Here is a 12,708-nt window from a genome sequence, read left to right as displayed (position 1 = left end):
TACATATACTTTCTGGACATATAGATAATGAAAATTTAATTAAACTGCTAATAAAACTTAGTAGGAATATCCTTACCTTTCTCTCTACTTGCTTTCTTGCCTTCTCCTTGATATAATTCCTATCTGAAACCAAGCTCAGGCTCAGGATTGGGAAAGAAGGAAAAGAAACATTTGGAGAAATGAGAACCCTACTCATTTTCATTGCCTTTAGAATCACAAACCACATATACATTGACTGTCAAGGCCATTTGAGTTAACAAAAAGCCAATTGCATTATGTGTAAAAGAATACAAAGTCAGAGAATTTTTTATGTGTAAATTAAAAACATAAGAAAGTTATTTTGATGTCACATCAACATAATTCCTATTGGCAAACATATCATGGATTGGGTAATAATTAAAATAGTTGAGGTCATAAACTGTAATAATTAAAATAGTGGAAGACTTAAATTGTAGTAAATAAAAGAGTGGATGGTTTAAATTGTGACCACAGAAAATATGGTTTCAAGACAGTGTTTTGTTTTTAAATCAAATATAAGGTGGTCGCCAGGGAAATATTCCCAATTATGAAATATACCCAAGTCAACTGGGTTTTATAGAGATTTTAATTAATTAATACAATGAGGTATTAAAGAAAGAGAGAAAGAGAGAAAAGGGAAATAATGAGAAAAGGATAGGCCAGCCCAGGGCAGCCCTGGCCAACCCAGGCCTAAGCCTTAAGAGAAAGATCAGTCAGTCCTTAATCACTCACCACAAGATCTGTCCAAGCAAGGATTCTAGTGACACCAGGCCAGCTTCATCTCAGATGACTCCACCAGCTCAATGCCTGAATCTGAATGTCCATGTGAATGAATCTGAGCTCCTATTTAAAGGGAATTTTCTCCTATGTCACCTCCCCTAAGTTCTCACATCTACCAATCACAGTAGACATTTTTCAAAGGACAGATCATTCTTAGTTCACACCTGAGTAGACTAATCTTTTGAGTAATTCACACCTGAGTAGACTAGAATCTCTGAGTAAGTTCTCACCTCTTTGCTCCTTGTAAATTCACAAGTTGCCTGACCTTTATAGGTACTTAGCACCCCTTTGTATTAGTTCTAAAAATAGGCACAGCTTAAGAACTTTTTGCCTTACTATAAGTATCTGTTTAAGTACTTTTCATTGTTCAGCAAAGAGTTTACAACTTTATCTTCCCCTAAGGCATGCTTAAGTATGGTGAAGTAGAGATCTCACATTCCTGATGTGCCCAGGGTCATACAACTGGAAAGTGTCTGAGTAAGGCCAGATTTGAACATAGGACCTCCTGTCTTTAGGCCTGGCTCTCAATCCACTGAGCTACCCAGCTGCCCCCTCCTCTCATTCTTGAAACACTATAAAACCTGTAAGGTCCTCTTCCTTCCTTGGTTCTACCCCAACACATGTGATTGAATTCTCTTAAAAGAAATACATTTGCTGAGCACACTGGGTCCTTTTGGTTTTTCAGGGCCAGTGGGTATAATCCTGTGGCTCTTTGGTTTTCAGAGGTACAGGAAAACTGGTTCTTCTTTGGTTTTTAAGGAGTTGACATTTACCATTTCCTTCCCTATGTCATCGAGGCAAACAGAGGTTAAGTGATTTGCCTAGGATCACACAGCCAGTAAATATATGAGATTGGATTTGAGTACAGGCCTGTTTGCCTTAATCCACTGAAGAGGAACATGACAAACCACTCCAGTATATTTGCCCCCAAAACTCCATGGAAAATGTGGTCCACAGGGTCATGAAGTACTCAACATGACCAATTGACTTACTAAAAAACAACAAATGTGTGTGGCATTAAATTTACTCTTAGAAGATGAAAAAAGGGAGTGGCTCTTCTCTGTGAACTACTAGTGATAAAAGGTGAGCAAAAAGTAAGAGGAAATAGTAAAAACTTAAGCAGGAAGTAGTAAGGCAAAGATTTGAACTCAGATTTTTAGATTCCACATGTTCCATTATGTGAAAGTTACAAATTTAGGCTTGATATTAGGAAGAAAAAATTCCTAATAATTCTATTTGTCCAGAAGTGGAATGTGCTATCACAAGAGGTGACATTACTTCTCACTGAAGTGTTTCAAGCAGTAGCTCAATAACTACTTATCAATTATGTTACAGGAAGGATTCCTTTTAGATGTGAGTTGGACTAAACAGCTGCTGAAGTACCTTTTAATGCTGAAATTGTGTGGTTTTATGATCATTTGAATTTCACTGTTCTTTTTATTATATATAGTAGGGCCCTATATCCACAGGGGTTACATTCCAAGACCTACCAAGGATGGCTGCAAACTGTAGATAAAAGCAAACGGTTGCGTTAATCAGGCGTAATTAAATCAGTGGATTTGGGAATCAGTACATACAATGAGGCACAACTGTGCACTACCAGCACCATTATTCTCATGCTTTGGGGCCATTTTATTACAGTAAATAACAGCTTTCTTAAACAACAGCACTGCTACAACAAATTGGATCCACAGGAGCACTAGAGACAGATGGGAATAAAGTTTCACATTGGGGCATGGATATAGGGAAGAAGGGAGAAGAGTCATGTACTGGCTGGTGGACCTCTCCATATAATATACAGCCTGTACTTACAGGGTGGACAGTTTGAAATTTATTAACTGTTATTTTTTTTTAATTTTCTGGAATTTTTCAATTATTTTCAAATTTTTCCATGCAGATAACTGAATCAGTGGATACCAAATCAGGAAGTACAGGGATACAACTATATTCTATACTGCTTCTCTGTAGAATATACATACAAAAGCTTGAGCTACATACAAGCAAGTTGGGTTTTTACAGTTCGTCACATTTTCTTAGAGCTCTGGCTAAATCTTATGGAGGAGAGGGTATTTATTATGACATATATTTTATTGTAATGTATACTGACCTCAGTTCAATTCAGTATCAAGAAAGGATGAAAGTCAGGTCTGTTGACTCTTGAGTTCTGAAAATAAATATTAGATTTTTTTTTTCCTACTGTACCATCAACTTATTGGTTAAAGTGAGAAGTCAAAATATATATTGTTTTTCCTTTGTGCTTCCTTTGAAGTAATGCACTTACAAGAAGTTATTACTTATTTTTTAAAATAATTTTAGAATAATTAATTTACTCAAGTATACAAATATGGTCCCATATTTTTATTTTTATCTCACAATGTAGGCAGTAAAAATAGTAAGTTCTTATTAACATGTTGTTTTTAATGTCTTTGAATGAATGGCAATAATGAATTTTTAAATGAATTTTAATTTTCTCAAATCAAAGCTTGCATGTTGTTACCATCAAGCTTCCTATTTGTCTGATTTTAATTTTATTTGTAAAAAAGAAATTATAGCCTTTTAAAGATATTTCCATTAACTGAAAATATTGTTTGTGGTTAATTATGAAAAGGCAGATCAAATTTTGAATGAGACAGCAGAGAAATGTGGAAGATTCTGTTTACCAAATACTAGCTTTTAGGTTTAGCTAATTAATGAGGAGAAAAGACTTCTGGCAGACACATAGGACTTGTTTACATTTTGATTGCAATTTAATAATTTGTTGATTGCATTATAATCACAGCAATATTGCATTTTAATTGCATGCATCTATTTGGTTAACTAAATTAATGCCTTGAAATTACAGTTTGATTTTCACTTATACATAACCAATTCTCTTTCTGTCTCTGCTCCAATAAGGATGATTATCAGCAAGTACTATTCCTGATCATTTCTTTCTGGTAAACTCCCTAGCCATATTCTTGTTATAGCATTCTAAAAGGTCGTTTTTTTCAAACTAATGCAAAATGATTAACATTCCATAGATAGATGTGAAGTGTACAGAAAAGTACTTTGTTTAACAGAAATCTGCAACATTCAGCCACAATTAGTAGAGAAGAGAACTGTCCTGACTGTCTCATGTGCATTAGCAATTATCCAGGATTTGTGTTAAAAATACTAGTATTTGTATATTTGTATGACAATCAGGAAATCAGGTACAACAAGAAGAAAAAGAACAAGCAAGTTTCATAAAACACAATTTGAAAATGTAAAATATTTTTTATTAATAGAATTTATACACAAGTGCCCCAGCTCCTCCTCCTCTTCCCCACATCACAGAAGGCCTCATGCAGGAGACAGAGATGTGCATGCAATACTAAGTCTTTCGTGTTTCCAACTTTCAGCTCACTCTTTGAAGGTAGCATTCACAATTTATTCTGCAAGTATTCAATCTGTAGTTATGTCGGATGTTCTCTTAGTTCTACTCATTTCACTGTTCATGATTCCATGTAGTTCTTTCCAAGGTTTTTTTTTTTTATTAGCCTGCTCATCGTTTCTTATGACTCAGTAGTATTCCATCACAATCATATACTACAATTTGTTTAGCTGTTCCTCAATTGATGGGCATCCCCTCAACTTCCAGTTCTTGGCCACCACAAAGAAAGCTGCTATAAATATTTTGGAACATATGAGTTCTTTTCCTTTTCCTTTTTTTCCTTGAGAAACAGATCCAGCAATGGTATTTCTGGATCTCGGGATATGTATACACAGTTTTATAACACTCTGGGTATGATTCCAAATTGCTCTCCAAAATGGTTAGATCAGTTCACAGTTCCACCAATAGTGTGCCCAGAAAATGTGAGGTTTTAAAATGCTAAATTTATATAAAGCAATTAAGTATTTAACTCACTTTTTTAAAAAGCAAAGAATCTTGCTTGACACCAATTTCCTAGATCGCCTAGGTTTTTATAGCACTTTCTTTTAGCTCTTGTGAATTTTAGATTTTCTATGCCCTGATTAGTTTTAAAAATCCTAACAAAGAGGAATGTAAACACCCCTACTCAAGGATTAAGTGTTGAGGTGGATAGCCTATGACAGACATATGATAGCAAATGACAGACCCCCTGGGCTGTCCTAAATCAAGTTTAAGCTACCATTGGTACATGTGAGACACAGGAAGTGATGTAAAAAAAGTCTATATATTCCTGTCACTTCCTCTGGCCAGCCTCTCTTTGGTAGCAGAAGCGTTGAGCTCGGGGTCTCCTCTCTCTCCCTCTCTCTCTCTCTCTCTCTCTCTCTCTCTCTCTCTCTCTCTCTCTCTCTCTCTCTCTCTTTCCCTCTCTCTCTCTCCCTCTCTCTTTCCCTCTCTCTTTCTCTCTCTCTCTCTCTCTCTCTCTCTCTCTCTCTCTCTCTCTCTCTCTCTCTCTCTGTCTCTCTCTCTCTCTGTCAGACTCTGGGTTCGACTAGCGGTGTGGCTCATGGCAGTGTTTTGGCATTTTGGATGGGTCAGGTGAGATGTTTTCCCTGAGCTCTCTCGGAGTTTAGGCTGATTCTTTTTTTCTTTACCTTTTCTAAAATGCTATCCTTCTAGGAGGCCCCTCATCTCGTAGGAGGCCCCTCATCTCGGAGGAGGCCTTGTGGCTGGAAGCCCAGCTAGATTAAATCTTGGAGGAGGCCTTGTGATTGAGGTCTCTGAACTCCCCTTGGCTCAAGCTAGGCCAGAGAAATCTTATACCCTTTTCCCTCTCTCTTCTTAATTCCTTCCCTCTATATTAATTAAACCACCATAAAATTTCCAAACTGACTTGAGTTTTTTTGGGGAATTTGAATTAATCCCTGGTGACCATAAATATAATATATTAGTCAAAAACCCCTAAATTTACCCCTAACAGTCTCCAATGACTTCCTATTAAATAATATATTTGTGTTTGATTTCTACATGAGTGTCATTCAAAATCCCTTGAAGCTCATGGACATTTGTAACAACATATAGGAGGAAAGGAGTGCCCTCAATTAATCAATACCTTTGTGTATACCTTTCACCGGTCTCTCACCTATGGCTTCTAGAAGATATAGCTGGTAAAACTGGCAGATGGCCTAAACTATGTTGAGAGGAACTAAAAGACCTCAAACCAGTCAGTGAGTTGGGGGGATGTCTACTTCTTACCACAGTGGAATGGGAGGATGAGAACAATTTGCTCCAATGGCCTTAAAGGTGACTGAAGCAGTCTGCATGCAGCATCTAGAATTTGGTCAGATATGAAAAGTATCCAAGTCATCCACTGCATCCAGGACCATCACCATTTATCTTAACTTTTCTCTTCCATTGGACTTTGATGAGTCTGGAGGAGAGAGTAAGGCTGATGACTTGTGCATCTCTGCCTGATTTAAATTCAATGCACATGGAACTGGAATGACCACCAGCAACTGATGCAGAGTGAAAGGAGCAGAACTAGGAGAACATTGTACACAGACTGACACACTGTGGTACAATAGAATGTAATGGACTTCTCCATTAGTGGCAATGCAGTGATCCTGAACAACCTGGAGGGATCTACGAGTAAAAACACTATATACATTCAGAGGAAAAACTGTGGAAGTAGAAACACAGAAGAAAAACAACTGCTTGATCACATGGGTCGAGGGGATATGAATGGGAATGTAGACTCTAAATGAGCATCCTAGTGCAAACACCAACAACATGGAAACAGGTTCTAACCAAGGACACATGTAAAACCCAGTGGAATGGCATGTCAATTACGGGAAGGGGTGGTGGGAGGGGAGGGAAAGAATATGATTCTTGTAACCAAGGAATAATGTTCTAAATTGACTAATTAAATAAAATTTTCAAATAAATAAATAAATTCAATGCACATGCAAGTGAAGTCATTACCCCATAATGTCATGAATACTCTTTGAAAATGAAGGATAAACAATAATACCTAGCTGGATATAGTAGGATCACCTTATCCTCAGTTTTGATATCTGGTGTCAGCTCTCAGTAATCAACCCACCTTCTAGGTACCACTGGAGATCCTCCAAGAGAGAGGTCTCCCCCAGGTAGAGATGTGTTCTGATTTTACTTTCACTTTTTTTCTATTTTCAACTTAATTTTTTTTAGTGTTTTGTTTTTTTTTTAGTGGGGAGGAGGACAGGAAGACCAGAGTACCAAGCTAAGGCAGGAGAGGGAGAGAGAGCATCTCTATCTTGGATCATGAGAGATGCCTCTCCACAGTTTCAGCCATCCTTGATGGGTCTTGGAACTATTCTCTGAGGATACAGAGCTTACTGTACCTTATTCTGTCATTTAACATATTTAGTAAGTGACTGCTGTGTGCAGAAAAATGAGCTGAGTGGGACTAAGGAGGTATACAATTCATTTGACAGCTTACTTTCTCTCAAGTATCTAGCAGTATGGTAGAAGGATAAGACACAAACTGGAACTCATATATTATGTACACAGAACGCACAACAGAAAGGTACCAAACAGTAGTCTGAGGTCTAAGAAGAAAGCCCACAGGAATTAAATTATTTTTCTAATTTCAATTTTTATTTAATATGGTGGTTTGTTGTTTAATCTGAACAAATTTTTGTGTGGATTTCCAGAAACTATAACCTCAATCATAATTTTTATTTATAACAATACATCTTTGTCTTTCACTGTGGATTGATCAGGTTGGAAATGTTGGATAGAGAAGCAGTGTTGCAAGATGGATAGGTGGGGCAGCCCTCAAAAGACTGAGACACAAAGACTGTATTCATTTAAATAAAATTAAGAAAAGACTCTTATTGGAATAGTTTTCTTAGAGAAAGAAGGGTGCGTCCTAATGGTTCTTACGGTATTTGAGGTTGCTGTGCCAGATTTTCTAGTTGTTGGGCCCAAGATTTATTTGCTTTAGCAAATTAGAATTGCTAAGATTAATCTTAGAACTGACCTAGAAGGTGGGAAAACTGAGTGTTATGTAGAAGAATTTGTTTTAAGTAAAAAGAAAGAAGTCCTTAGGAGAGGAAAAGAGAAGTCATATTTAATTTCAATAAGGAAATGTAGGAGAAATAGGAAAAGGAAGATAGAAAATGAGAGAACAAGACAGAATTATGGAATCAAAGACTAGAGCTGAAAGAGAATTTAGAGACCATCTAGGGGGCAGCTGGGTGGCTCAGTGAATTGAAAGCCAGGCCCAGAGATGGAAGTTCCTGGGTTCAAATGTGACTTCAGATACTCCTTACCTTTGTGATCCTGGGCAAGTCTCTTAACCCCAATTTTCTTAGTCCTTATTTCTTTTCTCCCTTAGAATCAATACACAGCACTGATTCTAAGGCAGAAGGTAAGGGATTAAAAAAATTTTTAAGAGACCATTTAGTCCAAACCCTTAGTTTTTCAGATGAAGAAACTGAGGCACATAGAGGATAACTTGCCCTGGGTCATATATATAGTAAGTGGCCAAGAACTGAGCCCAAGATCTTCTAACTCCAAATCCAGCCCTCTAAAGCAATTAATATTAATATGAATGTTCAAAGATATCTCAGAGATTCTGGGCTAGACACAAGAAAATTGCTTTATTAATGGCATATAGAAACCAGAGATTTTATTTTAAATGTTCCCCAACTAGCAACTCTCAGAACTCTTCACTTATATTACTCTGTCCACATCCTCATTGCCAGTCACTTCAATTGTGTCAAACTCTTTGTGACTCTCTTTTTGAGAGTTTCCTTGGCAAAGGCACTAGAGTAATTTGCCATTGCTTTATCTGATTCATTTTTCAGGTGAGGAAATAGAAACAAATAGGGTTATATGCAAGGGAACTCTTTATTCTCCTTTTCTATTTTGAGTTAATTAACATTTTGTTAGTCATCAAGTAAAAGAATTAACAAGTCACTTACTTGAAGTAAGAGAATTCCCAAGTCACTAGCTAAAATGAGTGATAACTCTAGAACTCAAAGCATCACTACTTAACACTAAATAAGAGTGTTCCAAGTCTTTTGCTAAAATGCGTGATAACTCAATCAGTCAGAAACTTGGGAATTGTATGATAAAAGTTGATGCCTTCAGAAACCTATGAAAAGAGGTAACATTTTCAGAGGTGAGAAATGGATCCCACAGACACTGCCTCCCTGGGAAGTGCTTGGCAATTTGGAAGCTGTGATTGGCCCCTGTGAAGAGGGGAAGGGACAAGAAGTTACTATAAAAGCCCTGAACTTCTTTGGCTAGGAGCAGTCTTCTGGAGATAGTCTTCAGGAGGTCCTCTTTGGCCTGAATCTGGCTGGGGCTTGGAGGATCTTAGACTAGGACTGTGGCTTGGAGCTACGACTTTGGACTTGGGACCTTGGCTCTTGGACGATTTCTTGGGTGAGTGAATAGTTGGCTTTCCTTTCCTGGCTTCTGGAGAGAGATTAGTTTTGGAGATGCCTTCCCCTCTTGGAGGAGTGTAATATCTGGCCCTCCAGTTGAAGGTTAACAAGCCCTAACAGGGATGAGCCAAGCACCGGAGCAATATTTAGTGTGATAGGCTACACATCTTCTCTACCTACCTTCTTTTTGTATTTCTCTACTTTCACCCTTTCTATCTCTTTTGAAATAAAAGTTATTAAAAGTCATTTTGACTTGAGCTATAATATTTTAAATTGGTGACCACAATATTAATTTAGAATTCTCACATATTTAGTCAAACTCCTTAATTAAATTCCTTACAGTGAAGTGACTTGCCCAGATTCACATAGCTATTGTTTAAGGTTGGATTTGAACTCAGGTTTTCCTGACTCCAGGCCCAAAGCTCTGTCCATTATACCACCATCTGCCTCATTGTTATATATTGACCTCTGATTTACCCTCTCACTATTCTAAATGGCTAGGAACTTTAGTCTGACTTTTCACTGAACTTGAACCATCCTTCTTAGTGATTTCCATGTTTAAAATGATATCCTTAAAATCTTTGTCTTCTCAGTTAATAGACAAAAGCAATAATAATAACTACTGATATTCTAGTAATAATTGATGTATAAAGCTTTAACATTTATGAAGTGGCACTTGATATAAAAATTTTTTGCTGGAGGCAGCTGAGTAGCTCAGTGGATTGAGAGCCAGGCTTAGAGACAGGAGGTCCTAAATTCAAGTCTGGCCTCAGACACTTCCCAGCTGTGTGACCCTGGGCAAGTCACTTAACCCCCATTGCCTAGCCCTTACCACTGTTCTGTCTTGGAACCAGAAGGTAAGAGTTTATATTTTAAAAAATAAAAATAAAAATAAAATTTTCCCAGTTGTTTCCCTTTTAATCTTGGTTGCATTGGTTGTGCTTGTGCAAAACCTTTTTAGTTTAATGTAGCCAAAGTTTTCCATTTTATAACTCATAATGTTCTTTATGTCTTGTTTTGAACATAAATTCTTTCCTTATCCAGAAATCTGACAAGTAAAGTATTCTCTGATCTTCTAATTTGTTTCTGATTTTACCCTTTATTTCTAAATCAAGTATCCTTTTTAACTCTATCTTGGTATATGGTGTGAGGTATTGGTCTGTGCCTTGTTTCTGACAAACCTCAAAATGCATGTAAATGTTAGCTATTATTATTAACAGTAATGTAACAATTACTAATTAATGATAATAGCAACAACTTCCCAGTGCTCTGGGAAATTATCTAAGATACAGAGTAAGTGCCCACATGCATTGGCATGACTCAGAGTTTTGCATACCAATGAAATCATAAGTTCAGTCTAAAAACAAATAGCACTTATTTTATAGGGTTGTTGAGGGGATCAAATGAGGTAATGTATATAAAACACTTTGCTGTTAGAGTCGTCTTTCCCATCAGTGTATTTTTGGATTTATTTTGAGGTTTTGGTTATGTATGACTCTGTTCTTAAAATAATGACCAAAAAACACAAGTGTGTTTTGCATAGCAATAAAAAATTAGAAAGTAAAAAGAAATGTATATTACTGCCATATGAATCACTTCATAAACATTGTTTATTTTATTTTATTTTCCAGATAACATCATCAAATTTTTCCATAATCATTTTCTGACATTTTGCAATCCATATTCTCTCCCTCCTTTCCACCCTGCTCCCTTCCCCAAGAAAGCAGGTAATATAACATAATTGTACATGTGCTATTACATAATACATATTTCCATGTTCAACGGGTTGTAAAAGAAGATACACATCACTTACACTAGAGAAAAATTCATGAAGGAAATTAAGTGGAAAATGACATGCTTCATTCAATCTGCATTCAATCTTCATCAATTCCTTCTACAGAAGTGCCTCTTTTTTTTCCCTGAGTTCCTTGGTGTTGTGCTGGATCCTTGCATTGCTGATAATAGTTGTCATTCACAGCTGACTGTTGTAAAACATTTCTGTTACTTTGTACAACATTCTCCTGGTTCTGCTCACTTCACTCTGTATCCCTTCATATAAGTCTTTCCAGGTTTTCTTCTGAACATCTTGTTTGTCATTTCTTATAGCACAATAGTATTCTATTACAATCATATACCACAATTTGCTCAGACCTTCCCCAATTGATGGACATCCCTTCAGTTTGTAGTTCTTTGAGTCTAGTATCAGTCTTGAGAGTCAAGAAGATTGCCTACGAGCTCAGACATGTATAGTTTAATCAATTAGATCTCTTAAATTTTCTAGGACACTTGAAGAGCCCAAGAGCTTTAAAGAAGTGACATCAGAGGCAGAGTTTTTTCTCAGTATTGCAAGAGCAATCCAAACTCATCTCATACCGCCTTGGGAGATACATCCTCTAACTCACATGGATCCTGGTGCTTGTTTTATCTTGTAGAAAGAGAAACAAGAACCTACAGGCCCTAAGGAGCTTGGTACTCAGCTGGAAATACCTAAGGGATTCCTGGCAGCATGGTTTCCGAATTCAAAAGACATAGGTTCAAATCCATGTCATTATTTATTGTATATGGGTAGTTTATCTGTAAAATGAGGGGCTGAGTTATATTGTTTATGTGGCATTTATTAAAATTAAAATAAAAATATTATTAAAATTCTAAATGTCATTGGATAGCATAAAAGTAATAAATATTGGCATGATATAAAAACTTAATAAATATATTATAAAAATATATATTAATAATATGTATATTATAATAATAAATAATAAATAAATTGAAGGTCATGCAAGAACTAAATTACTGAGCTGAGATTTGAACCCCAGACTTCTAATTATACATTTAGCATTCTTTTCTCCTTACCACAATGTCTTGTTTAGGCAATGTTATGAAAATATGGCCAAAAGCCCCAGCCTATTGAGTGGATGCCCAGGATTGGATTTATGGAAGGACGTGAACCAGTCACATAAGATTGGAAGATGTATATATGATCCATTTGGCACTATTGGAAGAAATATGCACACTGATAAGATCACAGCTAACTGGGATAATGGAGAAGGACTAATTAAAAATGAAGTTGAAGCTAGAAAATATTAGAAAAGTCATGTTCAAACCAATTGAACATTTGTATCTATTTATCAACTTGTTATATAAGTAATCTAAAAAATCTTACAAATGAACTATTTAATATTAATAACAAAAATATATTTTTGTTGTTCAGTCATATACAACTCCTCATTATCCCATTTAGGGTTTTCTTGGCAAAAATACTGGAGTGATTTGCCATTTCGTTTTACAGATGGGGAATGAGGCAAATAGGGTTAAATGACTTGTAGGGTCACACAGCTAGTAAGTATCTGAGACCAGATTTCAACTCAGGAGGATGCGTCTATAGATATACTACAACTGGAAGACACACTGGTTCCAGAAATCCTATGCCTCTCTTCTGAAGCCCAGTTTCACAAGTTTCTAGGTAGACAGAAAAGGAATAGTTAACATCACAGAAACACCAGGTCCTAAGAACTATAAAAGTGCATGCCTGAGGAAGATCGTTTAAATTAACTTAATGTTGTTTTGTTTTGTTTTAAATGCACC

At 36.4% G+C, this 12,708-nt stretch overlaps 1 long non-coding RNA gene across 1 annotated transcript in view; it reads right to left on the bottom strand.

Annotated features, from left to right (window-relative positions):
* Positions 1–656: 656 nt before the first annotated feature.
* Positions 657–12,708, bottom strand: part of LOC103092828 (uncharacterized) — a 134,042-nt gene continuing 121,990 nt past the window's right edge. Inside the window, exons 5-6 of the long non-coding RNA XR_008917713.1 lie at positions 2,906–2,962; positions 657–861 (exon numbers count right to left, since the gene is read on the bottom strand). This is a non-coding gene — a long non-coding RNA (uncharacterized LOC103092828). The remainder of the gene's footprint in view (positions 862–2,905; positions 2,963–12,708) is intronic.

This window comes from Monodelphis domestica, chromosome 3, assembly GCF_027887165.1.
Source record: "Monodelphis domestica isolate mMonDom1 chromosome 3, mMonDom1.pri, whole genome shotgun sequence".
Lineage (NCBI taxonomy): Eukaryota > Metazoa > Chordata > Mammalia > Didelphimorphia > Didelphidae > Monodelphis > Monodelphis domestica.
The sequence above is the reverse complement of the archived record's forward strand: the minus strand, read 5'-3'. Positions and strand labels throughout refer to the sequence as shown.